Genomic DNA, 17,828 nt, shown 5'->3' on the forward strand with positions numbered 1-17,828 from the left:
CGAAGACAAGACATTCAACTATTCAACTTGTATTTATCTTTTCAATATCTATTATACTTTTTCTTCAGTTCCAGTTTAAGTTTCATGATGTTTTTTCACCCGTTTCAGAGTTTATAATGGGTGTGTATGGGACGGAATGTTGGGGCTAGAGTGAGGCAGCTCAACTGCTAGAGTGAGAGGAGCAAAAAAATTAATCTTAAAATCTTTTTTAAAACTGCTGCTGTGTCCACAGCGTTTGCTCTACAGGTATGATTTTACCCTCAAAACGTAGCCATCGCTGTCCTCTTTCATCCAATGTGTTTACTATTGTACTAGGTGTTATGGTTCTTTCATAAATCTCACCAATGCACAGCCTCCTCCCTCCAACTCTTCCATAGACTCCAATGTTAAAATGTCTCAGAAGGTTGGTTTGAAAATCAGAAGAGCATGGTGTCTTTACACTGTCACCACGTCCATATAATAAGCTCCAGATGCATGAAAACTGAGAATTAGGTAGACTAGACATTGCTGTCGCTCACGGTGAAAGAATTTTGTCAATACGACTTTTACTTTTCATTTGGGAGCGATTTGTTTCGGCCTGACTTTTCTGTTCATTTTAAGCAGCAAAAGTGAGGTGCATGTCTGTGTCCGTGTGTATGGAGCCCTTGGGTGCGGTCACTATAGCAACCAGGCTCACACCTGCCTGCTTAACGAGCTCTCTCTCTCACTCTGCCAAGATTCATCTTAAACACTTCTCTTTCAACTGCTGCTGTGTCCACAGTGTTAAAGCCATCATTTTACCCTCAAAACGTTGTTCTCTTTCCAACATCTTGTCTTTCAAAGCTCAGAGATGTAAACTTTTTAAACTGTGTGGATCCAAGTGGAGGGATCACATTTTAGTCATTCAGTGATTCAAAGAATATGAACTTTTAATATTCTTTCAGATGTTTTCTGACTCTAAATGTTCTTTTCTCATTTCTTAGGGTTTTCTAATTTACAATTAAAACATTTTCAGTTTTTTTCCAACTTTTGCTTCTGTGTAACCTTCAGCTTTTAGCAGTTCAGCACCTTTGTTTTCAGGTTAAATTTGGTTGTTTTTTTTGTTTTGTTTTTATTTCATTCAATATTTTTAACTCAAAATTCAGCAATTAATTCATTTCAGTGCATACATTCAGATTCAAGCATTCACACTGCAGTTTCTTCAGAAAATGCACTTTCTAGTTATTATTATTATATATTCCGTACGTTTTTTGGCATCTAACTCCTTCAAAACCGTTCAACTTAGAAAAACCATTCAAACACCGTTAGATTCCTATTCTTTTGGACAACACTGCTTCTATTTTTCATATTTTTAACATTTATATTTTTAATTTTATTCAACTTTATTCAACAAAAATTTATAATGTATTTCAATGGGGAGACCCTTCAAATCCTCATTCAACTTACTCATTTTTAAACTCTTACTACTTCCACATACATTGACATAGAGCCACCATTCAAACTTTAAAACGAAGACAAGACATTCAACTATTCAACTTGTATTTATCTTTTCAATATCTATTATACTTTTTCTTCAGTTCCAGTTTAAGTTTCATGATGTTTTTTCACCCGTTTCAGAGTTTATAATGGGTGTGTATGGGACGGAATGTTGGGGCTAGAGTGAGGCAGCTCAACTGCTAGAGTGAGAGGAGCAAAAAAATTAATCTTAAAATCTTTTTTAAAACTGCTGCTGTGTCCACAGCGTTTGCTCTACAGGTATGATTTTACCCTCAAAACGTAGCCATCGCTGTCCTCTTTCATCCAATGTGTTTACTATTGTACTAGGTGTTATGGTTCTTTCATAAATCTCACCAATGCACAGCCTCCTCCCTCCAACTCTTCCATAGACTCCAATGTTAAAATGTCTCAGAAGGTTGGTTTGAAAATCAGAAGAGCATGGTGTCTTTACACTGTCACCACGTCCATATAATAAGCTCCAGATGCATGAAAACTGAGAATTAGGTAGACTAGACATTGCTGTCGCTCACGGTGAAAGAATTTTGTCAATACGACTTTTACTTTTCATTTGGGAGCGATTTGTTTCGGCCTGACTTTTCTGTTCATTTTAAGCAGCAAAAGTGAGGTGCATGTCTGTGTCCGTGTGTATGGAGCCCTTGGGTGCGGTCACTATAGCAACCAGGCTCACACCTGCCTGCTTAACGAGCTCTCTCTCTCACTCTGCCAAGATTCATCTTAAACACTTCTCTTTCAACTGCTGCTGTGTCCACAGTGTTAAAGCCATCATTTTACCCTCGAAACGTTGTTCTCTTTCCAACATCTTGTCTTTCAAAGCTCAGAGATGTAAACTTTTTAAACTGTGTGGATCCAAGTGGAGGGATCACATTTTAGTCATTCAGTGATTCAAAGAATATGAACTTTTAATATTCTTTCAGATGTTTTCTGACTCTAAATGTTCTTTTCTCATTTCTTAGGGTTTTCTAATTTACAATTAAAACATTTTCAGTTTTTTTCCAACTTTTGCTTCTGTGTAACCTTCAGCTTTTAGCAGTTCAGCACCTTTGTTTTCAGGTTAAATTTGGTTGTTTTTTTTGTTTTGTTTTTATTTCATTCAATATTTTTAACTCAAAATTCAGCAATTAATTCATTTCAGTGCATACATTCAGATTCAAGCATTCACACTGCAGTTTCTTCAGAAAATGCACTTTCTAGTTATTATTATTATATATTCCGTACGTTTTTTGGTATCTCACTCCTTCAAAACTGCTCAACTTAGAAAAACCATTCAAACACCGTTAGATTCCTATTCTTTTGGACATGAATGCTTCTACTTTTCTCATTTTTAACATTTATATTTTTAATTTTATTCAACTTTATTTAACAAAAATTTATAATGTATTTCAATGGAGAGACCCTTCAAATCCTCATTCAACTTATTCATTTTTAAACTCTTACTACTTCCACATACATTGACATAGAGCCACCATTCAAACTTTAAAACGAAGACAAGACATTCAACTATTCAACTTGTATTTATCTTTTCAATATCTATTATACTTTTTCTTCAGTTCCAGTTTAAGTTTCATGATGTTTTTTCACCCGTTTCAGAGTTTATAATGGGTGTGTATGGGACGGAATGTTGGGGCTAGAGTGAGGCAGCTCAACTGCTAGAGTGAGAGGAGCAAAAAAATTAATCTTAAAATCTTTTTTAAAACTGCTGCTGTGTCCGCAGCGTTTGCTCTACAGGTATGATTTTACCCTCAAAACGTAGCCATCGCTGTCCTCTTTCATCCAATGTGTTTACTATTGTCCTAGGTGTTATGGTTCTTTCGTAAATGTCACCAATGCACAGCCTCCTCCCTCCAACTCTTCCATAGACTCTAATGTTAAAATGGCTCAGAAGGTTCGTTTGAAAATCAGAAGAGCATGGTGTCTTTACACTGTCACCACGTCCATATAATAAACTCCACAGGCATGAAAACTGAGAATTCAGTAGACTAGACATTGCTGTCGCTCACGGTGAAAGAATTTCGTCAATACGACTTTTACTTTTCATATGGGAAGAATTTGTTTCGGCCTGACTTTTCTGTTCATTTTAAGCAGCAAAAGTGAGGTGCATGTCTGTGTCCGTGTGTATGGAGCCCTTGGGTGCGGTCACTATAGCAACCAGGCTCACACCTGCCTGCTTAACGAGCTCTGTCTCTCACTCTGCCAAGATTAAATCAAAAATGTGTGTTACATCTAAGCAGTTGTAGTAAGATTAACTTTTTCAATAGGTACAGTAAGACAGGTTTGACAGGCTTTTGCCACAGATTAACAGTATGTCAGTAGTTAATATAGGCTAACTGAATAGAGCCCTGAATTATTGCCCTGTTAAATTCAAGTTGATTGTGTATTGGTGGACTTGTCTTCTCCACACAGGTTTTTCATACCTCGGCAGTTTTAGTCAGTTGATGACTTTAAAATAATCTTTTCTGACTGGATAATTAAAGCTCACAACATCTACCTGTCTGTAGTGTATTTTCCCACATTTTAAATAATCGAATCTCATTTAATGTCACTGTTTTTAGTCTGTATAGTTTATCTCCCCACGAATACGCTCAAAGTAGTCTTAAAATAAAATCCATAAAACAGTTCAAGATGACATACTTTTTATTTGCTAATTTAATGCCAGTTGCCCTCTTTCCTGAGTATAAGCGAATGAGTGACATAAAGAGAAAAAGTACCAATTTGTATGCTGGTGAGTCTTGTGTATTTTTTTCTCTGTCTCTCTATGACAGAGAAATATATATGCTCATTATTGATGTTCAAACTGATGCTCAAATTTCCAAGCACCACCTGAACGCCTCATCAGTCTTTAACTAATCACTGCACCAACTGCCGTCATTCCGCTTTGCTCTCTGCTGTGGTAAGTACAATACACTCAGTACAGCACTGTTTTAGTTTTATGATGGTAAAAATACATGTTTGACATTTAAACTCACATATCAAGTCTTTTTAAAGTTCAACAGAGTTCAAAGAATAAAGAAAGCAAAAAAAGAATAACCTTTGCTACCATTTATATAGGTTTATGACTTTTGCTGTTAGCAGCAGTGCTAACGCTAGCTTCAATGCTAATGCTAGCTATAGTGCTAACACTAGCCTTAGCAGTTGTTAACTGACAAAAAGAATATTCTTGTGATATTCCTGTGATATTTATTGGCGGTCAGTGAGACAAAAGTAACAAATGAGATTTATTATTGCCATTGTGCCTCAGTTTTAACAGTAGGAGTACTTTATGACTTTTGCTGTTAGTAGCAGTGCTAATGCTAGCTTCGATGCTAATGCTAGCATCAATGCTAACGCTAGCTATAGTGCCAACACTAGCCTTAGCAGTTTTTAACTGACAAAAAGAATATTCCTGTGATATTCCTGTGATATTTATTGGCGGTCAGTGAGACAAAAGTAACAAATGAGCTTTATTATTGCCATTGTGCCTCAGTTTTAACAGTAAGAGTGCTAGTTCTACCAGCAGTGCTAACACTAACTGAAGTGCTAACGCTAGCAGGAATGCTAGCGTTAGCAGCGATGCTAAGGCTAGTAACAGTCTAACAGTAGCCTTATATAAGTACTTAAATAAATACTTCAGTTAATTAGTTTGAATTATAAAATGGCTGCTGTATCAGCTGGTGTGCTATATTACTCTATAATTACCCTGCTGACTATAAGTTCAGTGTATCATGTCGTGTGGGCTTTGTTTTTTTGTTAGTCTGATAACACTGTACAGACAACTAACATGTTATTTCTTGTCTTACACTTTCAGGAACTTGACTCACATCTGTGCTTTGCCTGGTAGGTGTGCACATACTGTTAGAGAAGTAGACCAAAATTTAAAAAAAAGAGTCTGACTAATATAAGCTTTAAAGTGATGGGTTCAAACTTTGTGCTAGACCTTTTAAACACATTTTTATAATAAATACACATAAGTTCAGCTTAACAATTGGGCTAAAATATTTTTTTCGTACATTTTTGCACATTACATGTGATTAGTTAACAATTCACTCAATCATATTTGTATTTAAAAATATTATTGCTGAATTTAATTAAATATTTATTCTTTTAAAAAGTGCCAAATTGTGCAACTTTTTGCACATGGCAGCCGACAACAGTTTAGCTTGAATATTTGTTTTGTCCTTTTTCAGTAGTCACAATTAGTTCATACAATTACCATGTGATATAATTTTATTAAAATTATTTTTTTTTTCTTGTTTTTTGTTCACAGTGTGCAGAAGAAGAACAAGGACCAGATCTCCAGTCTTCTATCTCACATCCCAACCCCCCAACCCCTCTATCTTCTGTCCTACTCCACCTGTTGTCTCTGCCTTCTTTCCATCTATATTTCACCCTGTGGTTTGTGAGAAATTTTGCCAAACCAAGAATCTTATTGCGGTTTGATTTAAAGCCGTGTCTCTCCTGCTCTGTCTGTTCTCTCTGCTAAATTTTCTCTCTACCTGTTTTTCACTCTTTGGCTTGCTGCTGAAAAATGCACAAGCCAATAAAACAATAAAGAGTGCATATTTTGCCTCAACCTGAGAACAAACTGAACAAACAAAGAAAACTCTGCGGTTTGATTTAAAGCCGTGTCTCTCCTGCTCTGTCTGTTCTCTCTGCTAAATTTTCTCTCTACCTGTTTTTCACTCTTGGCTTGCTGCTGAAAAACGCCAAGCCATTAAAGCAATAAAGAGTGCATATTGCCTCTACCTGAGAACAAACTGAACAAATAAAGAAAACTCTAATTCACGGTTTGATTGTGATTTCCCAGCCGTGTTTCTCCTGCTCTGTCTGTTCTCTCTTCTAAATTTTCTCTCTAGCTGTTTTTCACTTTGCGCTTGCTGCTAAGTTGTGCCAAGCCAATAAAGAGAGTGCATATTATTCTCTTGACTGACAAACTGTCAAACAAACAAAGACATCTGTTTCTGAGAAATAAAAACTGAAATATAAAGACAAAGAAAACATCTCCTGCTCTGTGCCACTCTTATTTTATAAACATATTTTCTAAAGACTAAGAGAAACACTTGTGTAAAAATGCCAAGGAAGCAGAAAAAGTCACAAGCTGCAAAACAACGCTGGAAGAAGTTCCATGAGTTTCATGAAGTACCAACATGTGAACAAGCTGAGTGTGATTTTCCTCAGAGCTCTGCAGAAGACTTTGTGTCTGCAAAGACCAATGCTGATGGTGTCAAACAGGCAGGTCAACATGTTCCTGCACATGTACCACAGGTATCCTATGCAGATGCTGTAAAGATTGGATTGCAGCATGAATTTAATGATCATCAGGTAAACCATAGAGACCAACCTGAGGTGTCAAGTGCCCCACAGGTGGGTTATGCTGATATTGTAAAAAGAGGCCGTCACAGTGATGTGGCAGGACCATCTCATGCAGAAAGAGTGAACTTTGAAAACCAGCCCTCTGTTACACATATCTGTGCATCTCACAGCCAGGCTCATCCCAAATATGGAGACTCCAGAAACAAGCAGTGCACATGTAACTCACTCACATTTCTTGCTTTCCTTCATGAGAATGATAACATGACTACAGCTGACCTTAATCTGGTCTTGGATAAAGGTGATGTGATGTACAAAGAGGCCAAGAAAAGATTTCCTAAAAATATTCATTTGGCAACCGATGAGCTGCCAGACAAAGTTGATGCTCGCTGGTCTATGTATGATGTCGACATGACACAGCCTTCCCGGTATGGGACATTTGAAGAACCTCCAGAGGAAGCAGTAGATACCTTTCTCAGCTTAGAAGCAGGACTGAGCTGCCTGTTGTCAGATGTGCAGTATGCCTTATTGATTATGAGTGGATTGTGTATCGCAGTGTTCAGATCCACATCAGGCAAATATGGTTTCTTTGATCCACACTCCAGAACACCCAGTGGTCTTCCTCTACTACTACAGTCACGTAATCGTGGTACAGCAGTGATGCTGAAATTCACACTCCTCAGTGACATGATTAAGAGGATCCAAGATTCTTATGAAATGATGGAGATATCACCCTCTTGTAACTATGAACTGAAGCCTGTGCAGTTCTACAGTATGAGCACAGTCAACCTGAGTGATACTATCACAGACACAGTCTGCAGACCAACAGCTGCCACTGCTGTGGCACCTACTCACTCTGATACAACTGTTGATGAAGCAAACTCCTCTTCTCCAAGGAGAAACACAACCACTGATCTTACTGAGATCTCTCCAATGTCTGTTTGTACACCACTGGAGAAACAACAAGAAGTCCGTATGACTCAGTTCACATCACACGAAGCTCCTCAAAATGAATTTACTTTTATAACTACCAAAGAACTATCGAGTGACTTTAATTTCCTTCCATCAAATGATGTTTTTTCCTGTCAGTCAAGGACTGCAATAAAAAATGGTGCTAACTGTGATCTTTCTGATACAGTTATACAAAAAATCTATAAACTGACAAAAGTTAATAAACAGCAAAGGCGCAAAATGAAAAGAAGATTAATGGCATCAGACAAACCAAGAAATCAGAGAAAAGAAAACCAAAAAAGGAAAGAACGACAAAAGTACGCTTCAAATAAAGATTACAAAGAAAAGAAGAAATCTTCTACAAGCGAGGCATATAAAAACAATCCTGAAGTTAGACAGAAACATCAACAATATATTAAAAGACGCTACTGTGAGAACGATGAATTCAGAAAGAAACAACAACAATATATTAAAAGACGCTACTGTGAGAACGATGAATTCAGAAAGAAACAACAACAATATATTAAAAGACGCTACTGTGAGAACGATGAATTCAGAAAGAAACAACAACAATATATTAAAAGACGCTACTGTGAGAACGATGAATTCAGAAAGAAACAACAACAATATATTAAAAGACGCTACTGTGAGAACGATGAATTCAGAAAGAAACAACAACAATATATTAAAAGACGCTACTGTGAGAACGATGAATTCAGAAAGAAACAACAACAATATATTAAAAGACGCTACTGTGAGAACGATGAATTCAGAAAGAAACAACAACAATATATTAAAAGACGCTACTGTGACAATGCTGAATTTAGACAAAAACAAAAAAACTATATCACTAAAAGGTATCAAGAGAGCCCAGATTTCAGAGAGAGACAGAGATCTCGAGTGACTCAGCGTTATGCACGTGATAACGCATTCAGAGTAAGACACAAACAACTAATGAAACAACTAATGCGAGACAGGTATCAAAGTAATCTTGCCTTCAGGATTATGCACAATATGAGATGTGCAATGAAAATAAAAAGGAAATACAGATGGGTGAACAGACAAACCCAAGAGAGTGACAACAGTGTGATCAACGAGGCCATATCTGTGTTCAAATCACAAATCAAAGCTGGACCATCATACCCATGTACTGTATGTTTCAAGGCTTCATTTCCAAACCAAGTACGACCCTGCAGAAGGTCAAATTATGTCAAAAACCCACATGTAGTTACAACATGTTTGACAGGAAAGTTTGTTCATGTTTGTGATGAAAACTGCAGAAATGAGCAGTGCAATGTTCCCGATGAGAGAAAGAGAGAGTGGATTTGTCACACCTGCCACGATCATCTTAAAAATGGATCCATGCCAGCACTTGCTGTTGCCAATAAGTTGGATCTTGCTGATATTCCAGCTGAACTTTCTGATCTCAACATACTGGAGAGACATCTCATAGCCAAGTGCATACCATTTGCCAAGATCATTCCTCTTCCCAAAGGCAGACAAAGAGCAATTAGAGGAAATGTGGTCTGTGTCCCATCAGAGGTACAGGAAACTGTTGAAACACTACCTCGATTGAGAATTAATTCTCAGGTCATGAGAGTAAAATTGAAGAGACGCTTGTCTTACAAAGGTCATCAGCTGTTTCAGACTGTAAGCTGGTCTAAACTTGTGCAAGCACTGCATAAACTCAAGCAGATTCATCCACAGTATAAGGATGTGAGCATCAGAGATGATGCTGAGCTGTGTGATCCAACTCTTCCTGATGAAGATGATGAGGATGATGATGATGAAAACATGAATGAGGACGATTATGATGAGGCTGATTTAATGGAAATTGACAGCTGTGAGAAAAATGCACTGAGTGAAGCACAAAATATAAATGAACAGGACATTGACATGTTACCCTGTGATGGTGAACAATCGCATGAACAGATGAGAGATGATTCAGAGCAAGCAGATGGACTGACTAATGGTGGTTTTGCACTCGAGTCCTGTTTGCAGCCCCCTGATGTGGCTGAGGAGATATTATGTTTCAGTGAAGGAATCTACTCTGTTGCTCCTGCAGAGAGAAACAATCCAATAAGTTTTTTCAAAACACCTAAACTGGAGGCCATGGCCTTCCCTGTGCAGTTTCCTACAGGCCAAAACACACTTGATGAAAGAAGGCTGATCAAAGTATCCCCCAGTGGGTATTTCAAATCAAGACTTTTCTGCATTGATGATCGTTTTGCCAAAGACACAAACTATTTATTCTTTGCACAGTTTGTGACTGAAATACACTTGGCTACATCCAGCATGACAGTACAGTTAAGGAAGGCAAAGCCTCTGACCAGAGATGGTAGAAAAATAACCTCAGGCATGTTACAAGATAAACATGAGGTGGAGAAACTGGTGCGAAATAAAGATGCAGTGAGATTCATGCAGCCTCTGAGAGGAACCCCAGCCTATTGGGAGAAAACAACAAGAGATCTTTTTGCCATGATCAGACAGTTGGGAACTCCCACGTTCTTTTGCACATTTTCAGCTGCTGAAATGCGCTGGCCTGAAGTGATCGAGGCAATAACAAGGCAGCAAGGTGAACAAGTGAATTTTGAAGGACTCGACTGGTCAGCAAAGTGTGACATCCTGAGAAGCAATCCTGTCACAACAATGCGCATGTTTGACAAGAGAGTTGAAGCATTATTCAGAGATTTACTCTTATCTCCCGCAGAGCCACTTGGCAAAGTCATTGACTACTTTTACAGAGTTGAGTTTCAGCACAGAGGAAGCCCACACATACACTGCCTCCTGTGGGTAGAAGGTGCTCCTGTGTTTGAGGAGGATGATGAGCAAACTGTTCTTGATTTTATAAACAAATACATCACAGCTCAGCTGCCTGATCCACATAAACAACCCGAACTGTACAAAAAAGTAACAGAAGTGCAAAAACACAGTAAGAACCACACAAAGACATGCTTTAGGAGTTTAAGCTCCGGGTGCCGTTTTGGTTTTCCCAAACCACCCTGCAATGAGACAATGATCACAAGACCCAGTGAGGATGATGCACTGGAAGTAGAAACGGCAAAGAACAAGCTCAGACCACTGAACCAGCTGCTGAATGAACCTGAAACTGCTTCCATGAGTTTAGAGCAGCTCTTGGAAAGATGCAAGTTGACACATGCAGAATATCAGAGATACCTGAATAAAATGAACATGAGGAGTACGATCATACTAAAGCGTGATCCAAAAGACTCTTGGATAAACGGCTATAATCCACATCTGCTTGAAGCCTGGAACAGTAATATCGACATAAGCTTTGTTTTAGATGCTTTTGGTGCTGCAAATTATTTAATGAAATATATATCAAAAAAAGAGGGCGGGCTATCTGAGTACCTGAAAACTGTCATTGAGAACTCCCATAAGGACAGTGTAAATGAGTGCGATGAAATGAGAGCCGTCATGCAGGCATATTCAAAGAAGCGAGAGATCAGTGCACAGGAGTGTGTTGCTCGTGCATGTGGTCTTCACATGAAGCAATGCTCACGTGCTGTAATATTCATTCCAACTGATGATAATCCTGTGAAAATGAGTCGTCCCCTGTCAGTTCTGGACAACACAACACCTGAGTCTTCCAATGTTTGGATGACATCTTTGAATGACAAATACAAAGCCAGACCTGAAACACCAGAGTATGAGGAGATGTGCATGGCAGACTTTGCTGCTACTTGCAGGATTGTCTATGGCCAACAGAAAAAAGGTAAAGATGTTTTGCCCCTTCTCAATGAGATGGGGTTTGTGCAAAGGCGCAAAAACAATAAGCCTGCTATCATCAGATTTCACCGCTGCTCACAAGAAAAACATCCAGAGCAATATTACGGAAGACTGCTTAAACTGTACCTTCCTCATCGTTCAGACCACGAACTGAAAACACCATCGTTGCCAACCTATCAGGCTTTCTATGGTGCTGGCTGTGTACAGCTACCAGGTACTGACCATCTTGAGTACGTGCAACACATTGTCAAAAGAAACAGAGAAAAATATGAGAAAAACAGTGAGGAGATCGAGAGCGCTGTTGAGGAATATGAGCAGAACAGAGGTGTGACTGACGAATGGTGTAATCTGGCACCTGAATCAGATCTCGTAAGGTTGCCACTTGTCGAACAAGAAAGAGAGCGAGACAATGAAAATGAACAGGAAGATGTGCCCGACTACAGCCGTCAGGCTGATGCTTCAACAGAAGTCAGAGCCATCAGGGAACCCCCTGCTATTGATCCCACATTGTTACGTCAGATGTTTCAGAATCTGAACAAGAAGCAAGCCTGCATATTTTATGCAGTTAGAGACTGGTGCATTAAAAGAGTCTGTGCTCTAAATCCAGAGCAGTTTTTCTTTTATATTAATGGTGGTGCTGGAACAGGAAAATCACATCTTATCAAATGCATCTACTCAGAAGCATCTAAGATACTGAGCAAAGTGCCCAGATATGCAGACGACGTTGACATATCAAAACCCACCGTCCTGTTAACTGCTTTCACTGGGACTGCAGCTTTTAACATTTCTGGAACAACACTGCATTCTCTTCTCAAGCTGCCTAGAAGCTTAAAACCTCCCATTCAGGGACTTGGCAATCAGCTGGATGAAGTCAGATCAGAACTTTTGAATGCTGAAATAATCGTCATTGACGAAGTGTCTATGGTGTCAAGACATCTGTTTGCATATGTAGATGCAAGACTCAAACAGATCAAAGGGACTCGGAGACCCTTTGGAGGCATGTCAGTCATTGCTGTCGGAGACTTCTATCAGCTACCCCCAGTGCGACAGTCTAAACCTCTCTGTGTGCACGACCCGTCTGAGATCGACCTGTGGCGGGAGCATTTTCAGATGATCACTCTGACTGAGATTATGCGTCAGAAAGATGATGTTGTCTTTGCAGAGATGCTGAACAGAATTCGTGTGAAAGGAAAGTTGGATGAGCTTTGCGAAGCAGATAGAAATTTGTTGTCACAGGCCATAACTGAACCAGCCCTTTGTCCAACTGATGCGTTGCACATTTTTGCAACTAATAAAGAAGTGGATGCACACAACTCTGCAACACTGGCTCTGCTCCACACTCATATCATTGACATCCATGCAGATGATTATAGAAAAGATCCTAGAACTGGCAGAATGGCACTTCAAGACAGACCATTGAAAGGAGGTAAAAACGAGTTACCAGACACACTGAAAGTTGCAGAAGGAGCTCGTGTCATGCTCACCAGAAACATTGACATACAAAATGGTTTGGTTAATGGAGCTTTTGGAATACTACTTAGAGTAGTTCACTCTGAAAACGACCAACACATCATCAAGCTTGGACTTAAAATGGATAATGAGACATCTGGAAAGAATAACCGCACACCAGCAGACGACATGGTGTACATTGAGAGAGCAGAGGAGAATCTGAAGCAGAAAGGAGTGGTACGAAGACAGTTCCCAGTGAAGCTGGCCTTTGCATGTACAATACATAAGGTACAGGGTATGACAACTACATCAGCTGTTGTCTCTCTTAAGAGCATTTTTGAGCCCGGCATGGCCTACGTAGCTGTCAGTAGAGTGACGTCTCTCAGTGGACTGTATCTTCTTGATATGGAGGAGAAAAAAATATTCACCAACCCAGAAATCACTGCAGCGCTTGAGAACATGAGACAAGCCAACCTTGATGACATGATGCCTCTTCTACACGTGAGGCAAACACTGAGCAGGTCAGAGGTTTTCACCATTGTTCATCATAATACAGAGGGACTGCCAGCTCACATTAATGACATCAAAAGTCACCATGAATTGTGTCTAGCAGATGTTTTGTGCCTAACAGAAACACACCTGCGGGGCTCTTTTGTCGCAGAGAGTCTCCACTTGGAAAATTACAATTTGTTCAAACGCAACAGACACCTGTCCTACACAAACTTTCCCCAGATGGCAAACAGAAGTGGTGGTGGAGTTGCTGTTTATGTGAAAAGTGACATTCAAGTGCATGAAAAACAGTACATCCATAATGTAACTGACCTTGAATTTCTGGCTTTAAAGGTTGAAGCACCAGTCAGTGCTCTGATTGCAGTTGTATACAGACCTCCAAACTACACTCTGAGGCCATTCCTGAAAAACCTGGTAAGCCTATTAGACTCATTGGAGATCATGGACTGTCATCCCATCATAGTTTGTGGTGATTTTAATGAGAATGTTTTATCCAGTGCAAACAAACCAATCCTGGAGCTGTTTGAGTCTAGGGGATACGCACAGGTCATCACTGCCCCTACCACAGAGAAGAACACACTGCTTGACCTAATTTTCATTTCTCAGTCAGTTCGATGTCTCCATTCTGGAGTCATGAAGACATACCATAGTTACCATGACCCAGTATACTGTGTATTGTCCTGTGATGATTCATGATCTAGATCTTTGAATACAGTAAGTAATATCTATATTTTTGAATGACTTAAGAAAGTAGAGCGATGCTTGAACTCCAGAAAGAAGTCCAGACGCTTTTCTTTGCAAGCTCCTTTGACTACGATGACCTGGATGAGAACCTTCACAGACATAAAGTAGAGCGATATTTAAAAGTTGACGCCCTGCATTGCAGTATAATGTTTGAATTGTTTACATAAAATACAATTACATGAATTAAGTAATGATATCAGTAAAAGATGACAATTTTATTTATTACAGAAAATCTAAAATTCACTAACAGTAACCTATAAATGTCAGAAAAATCAAATATAGCAGTTTAAAATGAATAGTGTAGGCATATCCTCTCCGCAGCCAGGCTTCAACATCCTGCCAGGCTGCCCCAGTCTCACTGTGGCTGGGAGGGAGGGAGGGTGGACCAGAGGATTGCCTACACAACACATAAATGTTCAACAGCTTCTTCATTGTTTCTGAGAGAACAATAATGACTAAAGGTTGCTTTTTAAAAAAACAAACAAACAAACCTAATTACAGCAATAATGACAGTTAAGCCACTTTATGTGTGCCTCTATTTTGAAATACTATTTACAAAAATGTTATTATTTTGGTTTGTTATAAACTTTAAACTTTTTCAAAAGTATACGATTATATTTTTGGACCAATTTTATTATGAAACATAAATTTTTATGAGCTTTTATCATGTTTCTGGCCAGTGCAATCATCAGGGTGGGTCTGGGTTGATAACTGCACATTTCTGGCCAGAAATGTTTCAGCAGTGTTACATATGTAGTGCATATGTTACACTTGCTTTCTGTTACCAGCTGATACCCTACATTTGTATAGACATTGGATGGTGTGAGGTTGGGGAGTTGAGTGGGAGGGGGGGGGGAGGGTACGGTGGGAGTTGAGGGGGGGGGGGGGTTTCCTTTCCTGTTAGGTTTCCTTTTTTTTTCTTTTTTTTTTTTTAAGCAAGACACAGTCCTCCTGTGTCTTCTCCAAGCTTCACATGTAAAATCCAACAATGTGAAGCACATAGCAGCCAGAAACTGTAATGCCACAGATCAGAGAAACTTCATCATCACCATCTTCATCGCCATACGATCAGAGCGTGAGACTTCACATCTGGAGCACAGGAGAGATTCTGTGATAAGTCCTCCTTCTAGCTTGTCCCACAAGCAGCCGGTGAGATTTACTCACAACAAAAAGGGTTAATGACATAATTTTCATGAAAACATGTGTTCATTCTTTGTGAAGTGTTTAAATTGTGTTTTCACTTGACCTTAGGAGTGTTAGAGTGTATTGTAATGTCTGTACTCAGGTGTTTCCCTCTGTGATCCATCCCCTTCAGAGCTGAGACACTCAGGACTGAACAGACGGCACAGTTTCTGTGACTGAGCCTCCAAAACACCTTCTTTGAAACCACTCATGATAGAAGGGCTTCATATTTGCAGCAGCACTACTACAGGTATTCAGTTTATTACAGGATGTGTTTGTTTCTTAGGACCAGCTCTGAGTGCACACTACCTAACATATACACCTTTCTGTTCATTACAAACCCACTACTCTGGATCATATGGCCAGTTGGCAGGAATGTTGCTGCAGGAAAACATCCCTGGAGATCACCATCATTGTCAGACTGACTGTGCCTCCTCTGTGCAGTGTCAAGATCCTCCCTAAATGAGTGTGTAAGTTAACATTTTCATTATTTTATTCCCTTTGACAAGACAAGTATCACTGATATTTACATTTACAACTACATATTCCTGTTTTCTGCTCTTCTTTTAAAGTCCTCAGCTATCCTGCTTCTGTGCTGCTTGCCACACATCAAACACTGGCCGGATGACAGGGAGGATCCACTCTGAAGTCACTGGACATGATGAGGATCATATGGGACTTTATAGTTTCACAGAAACGATGTGCTCTGTGATTACAGGTTTTAAATGGACATAATGACTGCCTCTCTCTGATCAACAGGCTAAAGGATTGTTGTCATTGTTAGTGCTCTGTACAATGTATGCTTATTTAGTATTTCATCACAGAGCAAACCTTTTTTTCTTTAACATATTTTTATTTTTTTATTTGTGGGGATAGGTTAATTGATTAATCCAAATTGTCACTAGGTGTGAATGTGCGAGTGAATGTGAGTGTGAATGGTTGTCTGTCCCTGTGTGTTGGCCCTGTGACAGACTGGCGACCTGTCCAGGGTGTACCCCGCCTTTCGCCCTATGACAGCTGGGATAGGCTCCAGCGCCCCCCGCGACCCTGGAAAGGATAAGCGGAAGCGAATGGATGGATGGATATTTTTATTTTGTTCTAATGTTGAATTAACTGTGGGGATTTTTTTTAAGTGGGCACTCGGGATGTCATATGACCAGAAATGTGGTAACTGGAATTCAACAGTATGGAAGAAAAAATCTGCTAAGAACAAAACACACACAAAACCCCCCAAGAAAATTCAAATTCATTCCATGTAATCCAATCTAAAACATTTTAAACTGCTGAACAGCAACACAAACAGCGTTAAAAAACAGTGTTAACAGAATGATTATGATGATTTTGTACCAAAGTTTCAGGTCACATGGCACACCTAGTGTGTAGTGTGGGGTATCAGCTGGTAAGTATAGGTTTTTTTTTTCATATTTGTGTCCTTAGAGTTCAGATAGATAAAGCCTTGTGTATAATAATTAGTCATAACCACAACTCAAAGTCAGGGACTAACTAATTTTGGGACTTTGTGTCTGAGCCCAGGTTAAAACAATGTGTAAAAAAGCATTTAGTGGCATGGCTGAACAATGCTGTATTGATACTTATTTATCCATGTTCACAAAAAGGACTAATGTGTTTATTTGATTATTTGCATGTGTTAAACTGTGTCACCACCTTACGCTTTCATTTGACTTTACTCAAAAATCTCTATACAGTTCTCTTTTACCACTGTGTGGACTCTGTTTACATTAAAACATAAAGAAGAATGAGTAATAAAAAGATGTGTAGACAGATTAAGTAGACCGATAGAAACAGCTGTTCAGCCATGTTCTAAGAAACCAACACAATTTAAAGGTTCAGGATTGTGGTTTTAAAAGTTGAATTTTCATGTATTTCATATCTTGCTTATTATTTTTATTTACTTATTTAATTTAGTTATTTTTATTTATTCTACTAGTCCTTTTCAGAAAGAAGCTGTAAAATATGACTTAAGATTTTTATGTTATTTTCTATGACATACAAAACAAATTGATGTATGTAATACTATTAAACATGATATACACATGTGTATATGTCTGAAAAACATTATGCTGTATATTAAAGTTTGTATTTTCTCCAGAATTTTTGTTCATCTTTTAAGTTCATTTCAATTAGAAGAATTTGAACTTTTAATATTCATTCAGAGGTTTTCTGACTCTAAATTTTCTTTTGTCATTACTCATCTTTTTATTATTTACATTTTAAACATGTTTAGCTTTTTTCCAACTTCTTCTGTGTGAACATCAGCTTTCAAAAGTTCTGCACTTTTGTTTTCAGGTGAAAATTTCTGTATTTTCCAGCTCATTCAGAATTTTTAACTTAACATTCAGCAATTAATTCATTTCAGTGCATACATTCAGATTCAAGCATTCACACTGCAGTTTCTTCAGAAAATGCACTTTCTAGTTATTATATCATCTTCCGTACGTTTT

The 17,828-nt window shown here is 38.7% G+C and overlaps 1 protein-coding gene and 1 long non-coding RNA gene across 2 annotated transcripts in view; both read left to right on the forward strand.

The window, feature by feature from the left end:
- LOC112433238 (NACHT, LRR and PYD domains-containing protein 12-like) overlaps window positions 1-17,828 on the forward strand; it is a 428,555-nt gene that overhangs the window by 69,003 nt on the left and 341,724 nt on the right. The window lies entirely within an intron of this gene.
- LOC143416871 (uncharacterized) lies at window positions 15,090-17,288 on the forward strand. Its single transcript, XR_013097127.1, has 3 exons — window positions 15,090-15,616; window positions 15,733-15,836; window positions 15,939-17,288. It is a non-coding gene; the product is annotated as an uncharacterized LOC143416871 (long non-coding RNA).

Source organism: Maylandia zebra, linkage group LG3 (assembly GCF_041146795.1).
Source record: "Maylandia zebra isolate NMK-2024a linkage group LG3, Mzebra_GT3a, whole genome shotgun sequence".
Taxonomy (NCBI): Eukaryota; Metazoa; Chordata; class Actinopteri; order Cichliformes; family Cichlidae; genus Maylandia; species Maylandia zebra.